The following is a 13,565-nucleotide window of genomic DNA, read 5'->3' on the forward strand; positions in this document are numbered from 1 at the left end:
CTGAGCTTCGATTTATTACCGACAAAAATGGATATGATACTTCTTGGCCTTAAAAGCTTTTATGGAAATTAAACCCAATAAGACACGCAAGAATGTAGTGCGAGACCTGGCATACAGTAAACACTCAGTTAAAGCCACTTTCTTCCAGGAACAGTGATCTTGTGTTCAAAGTCAATTAACCCCATCTCTGCCACTGACTAGCTGTGTGCTCCTGGGCAAGTGTCTTCACCTCTCTGTGTCTCAGCTTACTCGCATCTAAACAGAAATAATAAGGATACGTACTTCCTAGGATTGAGGAGTAGAAAAGTTAATACTTTTATGGTGCTGAGGACAGCGATCGGTACGTAATGACACTGCCTTTTCCATTTATACCAACATGTATCATTATTTTACCTCTAGCTGTTTTTTTTTTTTGTTTTTTTTTTTATTAAGAGAGATGGCCGGAATCTCTCGACAGGCTGCATACTCCTTGAGAACCCGGGCTACGATCTGTCTTCTGAGAATCCCTCTCAGAAGGTAGCCCGTGATAAGAGTGCTAAAAATGCATGGTGATTAGGTGTCGAATTTGGTCCAGGAGCACAAGCTGATGCTCCGAGACAACAGAAATGTATCACAACCAGGCTCGTTTCGAATCTCTTGCGAAAATTTTAGATCCGGTGATTCCAAAGCATCCTCTCGTGACACTTGTGGGGCGTGTTGTTAGAGTGGCACAATCTGTCAGGTCCCTCCCTCCAAAGGACTTACAGCAACTCAAAGCGGCCCATAGAGTTCGCGTCCGGCCGCACAAAAGTAGGCTGGAAGCGATCCGCGGCCGACCAGCGGCTGGCACAGAGGAGGTGAATGAATTAGCAAATTAGCAGAAATGACTTCGGCCGAAAAACGAATAAAACGTCCACTCGACGCTGGGGCAGATTCTGAACTGCTAGAAGTTGGCGGGATTCCCACAGACAGGAAATCTGGACCACTGTGGAGAATGGGCAGGAATTTTGGAAACATGTATTGATTGCTCCCACACGCATCAGAGAGAAAGGAAAAGGTCAGAAGAGATAATAAACCCTGATTACAGAGTGTCTCGCATGACTGTCCAATAACTACCGCTTCTCTGCTCACCCGTGACCTTCCCTTGCCAGATCAGGGACCTCTGGTTCCGTTTGGGGCTCATCTCTCGTGATTTTTAGAGGCAGTGGTGCAGTTATGGGAAAGAGGAGTGCTTCTGGTCCCTCTGTGATTCAAAATACTTAACCACAGAGTAAGAAAAATGAGGTTTACGTAAAGTAAATAAACTTTTCCAAAATGGACATTTCCACTCATATGTTGAAAAAGGTTTGAAGGTGGTACCACATTCACTTTGATAATTTAAGTAATTTTTTTGAAGTCACAGGACAATCTGAGGAAATGCAGACAGAAGTCATATGTTTATCAGAACTGAAACCCAAACATACAATTCTTCTACCCAGAGACTGATTTCCTTTACTTTCAGTACCTAGGTTAGAGAAAACATGAGCTCCGTGAGATAGAAAAAAGATTCTCCATCCTAAGAGGGCTCAGGAGGCAAAGATATTTAGTTAAGGCTGAGTCAACCAAATGAAATAGCTATCGTTACAGCAGGACTTACCAGTACCTTTAATATCCCAATGCTGATAAGCTTTATACATCTCCAAAAAGGAGACAGCGCACGAAACACTTCTCAAATTCTCTGGCCCCCCAGCTATTATCATCATTTAGAAAAATTGTGAAATATCCTGAAACAAATAAGTCCTAATTGCTACTCACTCTGGGTGAGCTAGAGCAGCCTGGGTCAAAACCAAGTTTTATCCCAAATCGATGCTTATACTAGCTTCGGGACATTTGCCTAAGTCTTTGACAGGCCCCTCCACCCCCTACCAAGTGCATTTCCAGTAGACCAGTGAGCATATTTGAAGCAGTCCATCCTAAATATGCTGCTCAGGTTTGGTGCAGATTAATTCTTTGGGTGAGGGCGGGGAGGAGAGGAGAGAGGAATTAAAAGGGCTTCAAGTTCCTCTCCTTTCGACAAAGCACATCTCTTAAAATCTTCCTAAAACATTGTTTCATCTGCTCTCATGAAGACTTTTTAACCAGGGACCGTGTGAGGGCACAACACCCAGCTGTCAATGCTAAGTACATGTCTAATGATGAGCCAGCAACAAAAAAACACAAGAAACAGACGTAAAAGAACAAAAATGACTGAAAGGAGGAGTGTTTCCTGTTTGGGACAACTCTGGAGTTACCATAGCACGAAGAAAAAGAACCAGAAGGAGCCTTTTTACCCCTGTGAAATCGACTCCAAAGGTATGAATAATTCTCAACGCACCCTTTGGGGAAAAATCCTATTTTATGTCTCCGTATGCAAAAGGTTGATGTGAAGGGAAGGATAAAAAAAAAAAAAAAGATGCTCACTGTCTACGCGGACCTCATGTTTGTTAGATTCCCAAGACTTCATCACTGGAGAGAACCCTGGGAAGCTTAAACCGCCCACCCCCCACACCAGGTCATCGGAAATGTCTACTGGCTCCAAGAGGCTCCGTCCCTTGTTCCTGATGGTAAAGGGCTCCCGCTTTTGTCTTTGCATATGGATGAACCTCTCCAGCCTGCATTTTAAATGAGAGCCTTTCCACGCAGAGGATAAGACCCCGTGCTCACAACGAGGAGACACAAGGAAATTAGACAGGCTGTCAATCCATGTATTGGAGAGGAATGTGGTTACAAATCGGGGGGAGAAGCATTTGCATTCACAAGAATTGAAAAGTAGAAGCATCAGGCCTTAAAAAGTCTGTCCCTGGGGACCCACAGGAGTGGCACGGAGGCGTATCTGGCACTGACACCATGAATCGCTCATCCCGCCCGTTCCCGTGTGGAAGAGCACGCAGAGAGACACCTGCGCTTTGACTTGGCTTTGCCGTGTACCAGCCAGCCGGGAACCGGGGCTGAATCTCTCTTCTGACCCTAGTTCTCTTCCCGTCAGAGGAGAAAGTGAATCCTACCGCGAGGACTTCAGGGGGACGGGTCTGGAGGAATGCGCCCAGAAATCTCAGGTCGCCCTCCACCCTGGCCCCTGCTCCCATCAGGTGCATATGCCAGCAGGTTCTGGGGTCAGACTGCCTAGGATTGGAGCCTGGTCTTGTCACTTAGCCCCTGGAGGACCAGGGGCAAGTTGTGGAGCCCCTAAGAACGGGAAGCTGTGTGGGACCCTGGAGTGACTCCTAAGTCTCCCCTGAGTGTGACCCTGGCCGTGCACATGATATCAGGAACACAGATGTGCTTCTGTGGACGGCTGTTAGTATTTTCTTATCACCACTGTCACTGTCATTAGGTAGAAAGTCCGAAAGAACCAGCCTTCTGGGCCATTTGTCAGTTATCTTGTACTTTGTTTCTGGCCCAGGTGCCCGTGAACATGGTGAGTCTGGGTATCTACAGCTATGCGTGGAAAGACAGACAGGCAGTTATAGTTCAAATCCAAGGCAGACATGCAAGACAAGGAAGCGGGTGAAATTGCTTTGAGTGAGATCGAAAGGCCAAAGATGAACCACTGGGGAACCCGAACCTCTACGTGCCGGTGATTCTACAAGGCTACCTGCCTGAACTGGTTTGCCTCTTTTAAAATATCTTGGGGGCGCCTGGGTGGCGCAGTCGGTTAAGCGTCCGACTTCGGCTCCGGTCATGATCTCGCGGTCCGTGAGTTCGAGCCCCGCGTCGGGCTCTGGGCTGATGGCTCAGAGCCTGGAGCCTGTTTCCGATTCTGTGTCTCCCTCTCTCTCTGCCCCTCCCCCATTCATGCTCTGTCTCTCTCTGTCCCAAAAATAAATAAACGTTGAAAAAAAAAATTATCTTGGACACAGGCTCCACTGGAAATCTCCCTTACTCTTGACTGAATAGCCAGACCTTCACACGAGGCAGAAATAAAGACAGATCCAGTAGACTTGAATCCATCAAAACTTTCTGTACCCGAGGAAACTCAAGACGTGTGTGGGCCGGGCTAGCATCCCACAGAGCTGCCATAGAGGGAATTACTCTGTCTGAAAGTACTAGCTGTGTTTTAAGATTCTCTGGTTTTAACTGGATAAATAAATTATGGTACATTCATACAGTGCAACTCCCTGCAGCCTCTAAAAAAGAATGTGACAGATCTCCATGTACTGATATGAAAAGAGATCTCAGATGTACGGTTAAGTGAACGTAAAAATACATACACACATATACCTACACCCATACATAAATTTATTATAAGATGTGGGAACCCAGGCCAAACTGTTGGAGACTCTGATTACTAAGTACTGTCTAAGTCACAGGCATTAGGATATACAGATAGATAATATACCTATAGATCTATAGATCTATATATATACATATCTATCTATCTATATAATCTATGTATATCTATATATATCTATATATCTGTATCTATCTGTATCTATCTATATCTATCTATCTATCTATATATATATTTCTTTTGTAATGACAACAACGTGGTGTCCATGAAGATATGAAGGTGAAATGATGCTGGTATTTTTAACTGTCAGGGTCCCTCTTCTGAGCTGTCATGTCCCCCAGCAGTGCTGGCTGCCCAGGGCTCTCTGAGGAGGGGAGGGCGGGGGAGGGAACAGGCACCCTGGTTTCTGGAGGATGTTTGATCTCGTTATTGGTAGACACAGAGTCCAAACTGTGGTAACAAGGAGGAAGAAGAGGGACAGGCTGGAGAAATCAGGTTCAGAATCAGAGAAACTGGCAACGAGCATCTATAAAAGGGACTGTGTCACACGCAGTCGAAACTCAGAGAACAGAAATGGAAGCGGAGGCGGGAGGGGAGGGCAAGCGTAAGACAGAACTCTCTGGAAGCCCACCAGCCTGAGGTGTCATGGCAAGAACCTCGCTCTGTCTCTCGGGGGCAGCTCTGACTGCCCAAAGCATCGGTGAGGACCAGACAGGAGGGCACAGCCAGTCTCACAAACAGGGCAAACCCCGAGCAGGTGCTGGGGGAGCCAGCGACCAGGACGCAGGAGCTGCCTGGAGAAATGAACCAGAGCCCGGATAGGAGGATGGATAGGAGGTCAGCCAAACGAACGGGCGAACAAAAATCTTTCCCAATGTGAGGATTGCATTCTTAGCACAGATTCCTTTTGCGGAGGAGGGGCGGGGTACACAAATCAGGCTGAGAACCAGTCTAGCAGCCCTGGGTCCCCGTCGGTTCTGAGGCAGTCATTCGGCACATCCGGCCGGTGGAATCGAACACCACTCGCCCACTTAGAACCTCGGTTTTGTGTCCCAGGTCTCCCCTCCCCACACCTCCCCTGCTATAAATGAACCCATATGCCAGCATACGGAACAACTAGCACCTAACAAAATGAAAAATGTTCTGCTCCAGACGCGTAAATGAGGCCGACTGATGAACAGTTTTTCTTAAGAGGATTTGCTTACCTAAACCCAATAAACCGAGCCCTGGAAAGTCTCATCCTATCAGACCGTTACCTGCCCGTGTAAGCCTTGGGATAGAGCTGGCTCAAGAGATACGAGGTGGGTGGTGGAGAAGCTCTTCGTGTTAAAGAAAGGGAGGGAAGGGGAATTTTACTGAGCGACATTCGCACCTAGTCTGGCTGTGGGCACAGCCCCTCAGCCCAGCCAGACCTTCACAAACCGCACCTTTTCTTGCCACCACCTCCCCCTTTTTTTTCTTGGACATGGTCTGGAAACATGAATTGGGACACGAGAGTCCAGCCTGGTCACCCCAGCCCAATTAATTAACTAACTTAATTAATTAGATGTCAAACTTAAAATATTCCCCCCAGACCAACAAATCTCAGACCACATTGCAAAGTTCTTTATGAATGAAAACAACTTATTGAAAAAGATTTTTTAATGTTTATCTATTTTTGAGACAGAGAGAGACGGAGCATGAGCTGGGGAGGGGGAGAGGGAGAGAGAGGGAGACACAGAACCCGAAGCAGGCTCCAGGCTCTGAGCCGTCAGCACAGAGCCCGACGTGGGGCTCGAACCCACGGCCTGCGAGATCATGACCTGAGCCGAAGTCAGATGCTCAACCGACTGAGCCACCCAGGCGCCCCAAGATACCCAAATTTTAAATTTTTTTTTTTCAACGTTTATTTATTTTTGGGACAGAGAGAGACAGAGCATGAACGGGGGAGGGGCAGAGAGAGAGGGAGACACAGAATCGGAAACAGGCTCCAGGCTCTGAGCCATCAGCCCAGAGCCCGACGCGGGGCTCGAACTCACGGACCGCGAGATCGTGACCTGGCTGAAGTCGGACGCTCAACCGACTGAGCCACCCAGGCGCCCCAAGATACCCAAATTTTAAATAAAGACAGAATCTGAGGCTGTTTTCACGTCACCATCTCTCATCCCATTCAGTCCCAGGCCTTTATTCACTGTACCTAACAGAACAAAGATGCTTTTGACTTAGGAACTCACCTCTCTGCCGTGTGTGTGTGTGTATGTGTGTGTGTATGTATGGAGATATATATATATATATATATACACACACACACACGCACCCAAGTGAAATGCTTTCACCAAGAGACACATACAAGAACTTCACAGCAGCACCATTCACAGTAGCCCCAGAGAAAAACAACCGAAAGGCCTATCAGCAGTAAAAAGGTTAAGTCCACTGGGGTCTAGCCTTTCACTACCCATTCAGCAGTGGGAAAACACCAACCACGGGTACATGACCGTGCAATGAATCCCACATGGGTGTTTTCGCTCTGTGAAAATGCACTTGATCTGTGCTCCCTTCTGTATGTAAGTCACACTTTAATAACACTACTTAGGGAAATAAAAAAAAAAAATAGAAGCAAACAACAGCGGACGACTCTTGCATTCACGTGCGTTCCTTGTGGCAACGTCCTCTTTACATACGTGGACCTGGAAGAAGGATATCTCTCCTTTCACGTTTCTTGAGACAACAAGTTTCAGTGGAAGATTTTCTCCTCTCCAAAGCCTTATCGGGAACAGAGATCTCACCCTCAGTCTCTAATTCTCTGCGGATGGGTATTAATAAAAATGGGATGTTCTTTGCGGAGGTCCACAATCCCTGGTGCTATCCGGATTTCCCTGAAAATCGGGCTCTTTCGAAAGGCCGCGGATTTACGGTCTTTGGGTTATTTCAGTGGTGACAGCAAAGGCTAAACCCCTCCACCGCTATTTCCAAAGCCTTCTATCACGCTACCCTAGCCAGCTTCCGGAGCTGCTGAACGCAGCTGTACTCCTTTTCTGCCGCTGCCGTAACCAATGACAGTAAACTTAGCGGACGCAAACCACACGAATTAATGGTGTTACAGTTCTGGAGGTCAGAAGTCCAGTATGGATTCCAGCAAATAGAAATTGAAGGGTTAGCAAGCTGTGCTCCTTTCTGGGAGCTCTAGGGGAGAGTCAGTCTGGCCCACTCAGGTTGTCGCAGACTTAAGCTCCACGTGGTTGGAGGACTGTTTCCCTACTGGCTGCGAGCAGGGGTGGCTCCTGGCTGCGAAAAGCCTCTCTCTGGTCGTGGCACATATCCCTCTCCTCCTCGGGATTAGCCAGGGGGCTCTGACTCTCTCTCAAGCTTCCACCATGGGGACCTTCTTCTGTCACCAGCTCGCTCTCTGAGAGCACCTAGGAAAAGTTCTCCTTTTTTAAGTGATCGGAATGGACCTGCCCAGGTCATCCCAAAGAATCCCCTCATTCCTAAGGTCTGGGAGTCCAGTCAATCACAGCTGCAAACTCCGTCACCTCCCTTTTGGCCGTGAGAGGGAAGATGCTCACGGGCTCCAGAGGTGGGGGCATGGGCATCTTTGGGGTGGCATTATTCCGTGTACCACACCTGTGACAATGGCTCCTTTCTCAATGGTTTTTACACTCTCTGAGTCTTTTGATAGTCAAAATCCTCCGGGTTCATTTACCCTGAAGAAAGAAAAGAGGCAAGACGTGGAAAGGACTTCGCTGGGGAGAAGTGGTCTTTACATCGGTTCATTCGTTCAACAGATAATCCGAGTCACAACCCACAACCAGCTCTGGGCACCGTGGATCTAGTGAGGAAGAAAGCAGAAAACTCTCTGCCCTCACTGAGCCTCTACTGTAGTGGGATAGAGATGACATACAAATAGGTCGTTAAAATACACGATGTGATACGTACCCTCTAAAATGGTTCCCAGGGATTCCCACTGGGTCCTTCCCCCATCGAGCCTTGAGATGACCACAGTCCTGGCCACTATCTTGGTCACAGCCTTGTCCGATTCCGTGAGCTAGAAGATCTAGGTAGGCCGTACTCAGGTTTCTGATCCACAAAAATTCTGAGATAATCCTGTTGTCTTAAGCCACTAAATATTGCAGTATTCGTTACGCAGGACTAGCTAACCATGTATTAGGTCAGATGTTGACAATTCTTAGTAGAAAAAAAAAAAGGAGTAAGAGAGGCGACTAAGAAATTCTAAAAGAGAGCTGGGCTGCATTTTGGAACAAGTTCATCTGGGAAGATCCCACGTGATACAACAGGTCTGTGACCGAAGAAAAGCTTCTGGACAGTTACAATTTCTGGGCAGGCTGGGGCTGTGGCCTTGAACAGTACAACCAGCAGCCTTACAACGGTCCCGCAGCGTGGGTCTCAAAGACACAACCTGAATTCTCCAACTGTACTTTATTACTCTCCCGGCATGACACTCCCTGGGCTCTGGTATCACAGCTGCTACTCGAAATTCCCAGAGTTTTATTAACAGAGCCGTTTCTTGCTGCGTGGTGTTATATAACATACCTTGTGTATCTGCCTTCATCTACGCAGATAAAGAATTCCACATGGTTTTAGTTTGCAAAGGAGGGGTTCACATAAGGAGGGGGTCCTCTTAAAAATGCAGACGACAGAGTCCAGACATGCCGTAAATTGCAGGTAGATATGATAAACGAGAGGAAAATAAACACCAGTGCAAAGAGAAGCAGGTGTTCCGGTGATCCTCAGAGCGGTTTTCAGTATGCGAGCCTACGGCACATGCAAATTCCTCTTTACCGCGAAGCGTGCTTTGATTTTCCAGAATCTGAGGGTCCCATCGTGATAAATCCCCACGATTATTTCTTTTTCTTGCAAGTTACGATTGCAGCTTCTATATGGTAGCAGTGGGCCTGAGAATATTGGTCGACGTAATTCCTGGTCTTGGTTGAGGCAGAAGCTTAAGCGAGTGTAACGATTTATACGACCAAATAAAAACTTCTGAATAATAATAATGATGACAACAACAATAAAAACATCTTCCCTCCGCCTCCCAACTCTCTCAAGTCATTTAGTGCCTCTGCCAAAATACAATGCCTTTGGGTTGACTGCATTGTAAAGTCCTAAATGGTGGTGTGTAAATTCTCTCTCTCCTTTACGAAGGAAGTTTGAGAAAAAGGTAAAGGATTAATTGACCTCTTATCGTATGGCTGTTTTCACTGCTGAAGGTACAGGCCTCTTCTTGGAAGTCACCGCCTCTGAGATGCCTCTCTTGGCTCAACCAGGACCCAGTCAGATACTTTGTGTGCCCGTCAATCTTCCCGTTCCTCCTGTGTCCTTTGTCCCTGTGAGCTGGGGATGACTCCCGGGAGACTCAGTGTCATGTACAGTTGTGTCAGTTGTGCACTGCACAAGTGACAGACAGTCCTTGTTGCACGTGCTAAGCCATGCCCTATGCCCAGAGGGACGGGGTGCCTTTATCTAATTCATCCTCATCGTCCCATAGGGGACCCTCCTGCATCAGGAGTTTGGTGAGGTCTAGACCAGTGGGCTCATCCTGTTCCCTGTTGGAGCCCCAGCACCTGGGACAATTCTAGGCATATAATCAATACTCATTAAATAGGTGCCTATGAATTACTGAATGGATTAATTAATTCATTGGAAGAGACAACAAAACAGTAAACAGAAAGCCGCTGACTTTTTCACAGAAAAGCAGAGAAAGCTCCGGCTGTAGTGAACCTGTAAATCCCTCAATTCATTTCGTTGCTCACGTATTTACTTGTCTGTTTCCCCTTTATTCACTTAGTACCTAAGAGACATCATTCAGGTGCACACAGATGACGAAAACAAAGGGAGAGGAGATGAAGAAAAGATCAATTTCCATTTTCTTCTGTCCCTGCTTCCAGATGAAATGAACAGTACTGGGATGACATGTGCGATTTTTGGAGACATGATCGAGCCTTGAGCCTTGGTGACCGGCCAACTGAGGCGTCACCAAGTAGGCAGGCAGTGTTTCTGGCCTCCTGGCTGGAGTATGTGCACGCGTTCGCCAAGACTATAACCTAGAACAGCTTAGGTCGAGAGCCGGTCAACTTTCTCTGTAAGGAACCGATGGTAAATATTGTACAGTTCGCAGGCCTGTGTGGTCCCTGTCACCACTACCCAACTCTGCCATTGTAGCACAATAACATAGACAATATGTCAACAAGCAGATGCGGCCGTATTCCAATAAAACTTTATCCGTAGGCACTGACATTGCAATCTCATGTAATTTTCATGCGTCCCGAAGCACTGCCCTTTGAAGAAATTTATTTTCGACGACGCAAACCATGCAAAAGCCGATCTTGGCTTATAGGCCGTACCACAGGCTGCAGGCCAGGTTCGGCCCATGGGCCAGAGGTGGCCAAGTCCCGCCCTCGACAGCGCTTCCCTGATGCTGGCCGCTGTTCCGAGTGCTTATCCATGGTCCACCCACACAGCCCTGCGGGGGCTGTTACCATTCCGGTTTTGCACACGGGGACAGGGACAGAGGGGTTAAGGAGCTAGCTCACGCCCACATGCCCAGTTGGTGGCAACACCGGGCTTCGAACCCACGCGGTCCAGCACCAGCCCCTTGCATGGAACCACCATGCACCCTCACCCAGCGCAAAACTCTTAGAGCTCTAAGAAGGTGTGGATGCCCCAGTCCCATGCTCGTTTGCGTTTTCATGCATTCATCGAGGTATAGAGACCCCTTAGCACTGTCCTTGACTTTGAGGAAAAGGCACGACAGAAGTGTGGATGCGAGACGTCAGGAGGACATCTTCCTAGGTTTTTCAAGCCTCACAGAGGAAGATGGATAGGAAGCAGCCCCACGTGGATAAGGCATTACGGACACTCTGGGGGGACCATCACATGCTCCGACTCCCAAAACTATTACAGGGTCTGTTTGTCAACTCATCCGTCTTAGTCAGCTTTTGCCGCAGTAACAAGAAGCCCCCTGGAGTTCCCTGACAGAGAGTAATAAGCATGTGTTACCACAGACACCAGTTTGTGAGTTGGCCGTGTCTGCTCTACTCCAAGCTGCGGGTCAGGTTGGATCTGCTCCTCCTGGGTCTCACTCTGGTCCCAGAACGCGGGAGCAGCCACCATCTGGGACAGACTGGTCTCACGGCGGAGGGGCCGGGGTGCCAGACGCGAGAGCAGAATTGCACGGATCCCCAAAGACAACTCTGCCCCCTGGAGCGAGAGGCAGCGCAAAACCACACGGCGTGGAGACTACCAGGGGCTGAATGGTGACTCCCCAAAAAAGACACACCCCTGTCTTAAGAGCCTCGGAATCTGTGGCCATTGCGTTCTGTGACGAAAGACCTGACTAAGCGAATGATTTGAGAAGAAGAATTTATCCTGGATTGCACCAGGTGGCCCTGACGGCAACCTCACACATCCTCGTATGACAGAGGCAGAGGGAGCGTAAAGACCGACACAGAGGAGAGGCGACGAGAAGGCAGAGCCGAGACGCCGCCACAAGCCAAGGAACGCCAACAGCAGCCCTACGTGGGGAGAGGCAAGGCACACGCTCCCCTCGAGAGCCTCCAAAGCGAAGGGGGCCCTGCCAACATCGAACCGTCAGACTTCTGGCCTCCAGAGCTGTCAGGGAATGAATCACCGCTGGCTCAAACCACCCGGTTTGTGGTGACCTGTGAGAGCCGCCGCAGGAAACTCCAGCAGAAGTTCAACCCGATTCAAGAGAAGCGGGTTGGCTGAAGGCCCATCTGCCACCCCATGAACATTCACGACCAGCGCTATCTCCCAGGTGGCGCACGGCCTTTGGGGTTCGGCCCCCCTCTGTCTGCACAGTAGACATCCAGGCTGTGGTAACCTACAGGCGGGTCCCACCAAGACCTCCACCTGCAGAAAGTGTCATAGCCCAGCGGTCACTTGTCATGCGAGCTCCCCTGCCCCCAGATGCCCCCTCTCGCTCTGCTCCAAGCCACTGTCTCTTCACCCCAGGTTGGAGATTACGAACCCCACCGGTCTCTTGGAGAGGCTGGATGGTTCCAGGCAGAAAGGGGACCCAAGGAATTCGTCTTTCCACCTCTCCCGTGCTCAGAGCACACTCCCTGGAAAGCTACTTGGGCTTGTCTTCCGGAGGAAGTCTACCTTGCGTCTTACCCAGCACCGTTGCACTGGTTGCCTTGGGCTGCCATGAAGGATGCCCCTCACGTGCGACTTAAAGCAACAGAAACGTTTTCTCTCACTGTTCCGGAGGCCGGGGGTTCTAGGTGGTATCTACCCATTGGGATTAGACCAACCCAAGGTATCAGCAGGGCCATACCTCCTCCATCAGCTCTAGGGAAGACTTCCCACGTCTTCCAGCTTCTAAAACTGATTTCCAAATGACATTACCTTCTGAGGTTCTCGGTGGGCATGCCCATCAAAACCCATCGCAGGTGGCAACAGGTCTCTTCTGCTTTCTGTTGGTAGTGAAGGTACTAGAAGACTATACATTAGCCCAAAATGCAGAATGCCTCGCTGCGTTCAAAGCCTTAGATTTTCCTGATTGGTAAAGGCTCACGACATATCAAATCTCACGGAGACGCCCCGATCCCCTAACTTCAGCGTTGATGCTAAAATTATGCTGAATGTCAAAATTACATCAAACAACTGCACTTTTTTTCCACCAGAAAAATTTGATTATTTCACTTTGATTTACATGGCATTTTTCCCCCCTCTCCTATAAATGCTGACTTTGAAATCCCCTTCAGCACTGGACAATGAGAAGCAGGCTGTGTTTTCGACGGGAAAGAAAGCTTTCATTATATTTGATACTGCATTTTTCTCTCCTTGATTTGAATGTTATAATTGGATTGGTGAGATATTTATTAGGAACTCTGTGTTTTTTTTCCCCCCCCAACTGCTTGAAGGGCATCTCTTAATTTGCTTCTCTCTTTGGACTTCTGAGAAGTGGCTGTGAGGTATTATTCCCAACAAAACTCATTTCTTTCAAACATTTATTTAAGGGTATCATTTTCTTAATAATCTGAGGATAATTCAGAATAATTTCCACCACCGCTGCAATTTTTAACTTCAATGGAATGTATGTCACCTGCCCTGCCTCCGGTTCCCTCCCTAGAGGCCCTCAGCACCAGCAACGTGATACTGTGCAGCAGGGCACACAGAGGAAGGAGTTCTGGCCTATGGGATCTGAAGAGTTCCAACAGCCTGGCTGCTGACTAGCCTAGCACAAGTCTGCTGGCCTCAGTTTCCCCACCCCTGAAGTAAAATTAACCTTAATGAGCAGCCTTAGACTTTTAAACCTTCTGTTCCATCTGTATCTTTTAATTTTTATTTATTCATTCATTCATTCATTCACATT

At 48.3% G+C, this 13,565-nt stretch overlaps 1 protein-coding gene and 1 non-coding gene across 2 annotated transcripts in view; both read right to left on the minus strand.

The window, feature by feature from the left end:
* MAF (MAF bZIP transcription factor) overlaps positions 1 to 13,565 on the minus strand; it is a 337,042-nt gene that overhangs the window by 239,079 nt on the left and 84,398 nt on the right. The gene's annotated exons all lie outside the window — the stretch shown is intronic.
* TRNAR-UCG lies at positions 5,988 to 6,072 on the minus strand. The gene has a single exon. It is a non-coding gene; the product is annotated as a tRNA-Arg (tRNA).

The sequence above is a fragment of the Leopardus geoffroyi genome, chromosome E2 (assembly GCF_018350155.1).
Source record: "Leopardus geoffroyi isolate Oge1 chromosome E2, O.geoffroyi_Oge1_pat1.0, whole genome shotgun sequence".
Taxonomy (NCBI): Eukaryota; Metazoa; Chordata; class Mammalia; order Carnivora; family Felidae; genus Leopardus; species Leopardus geoffroyi.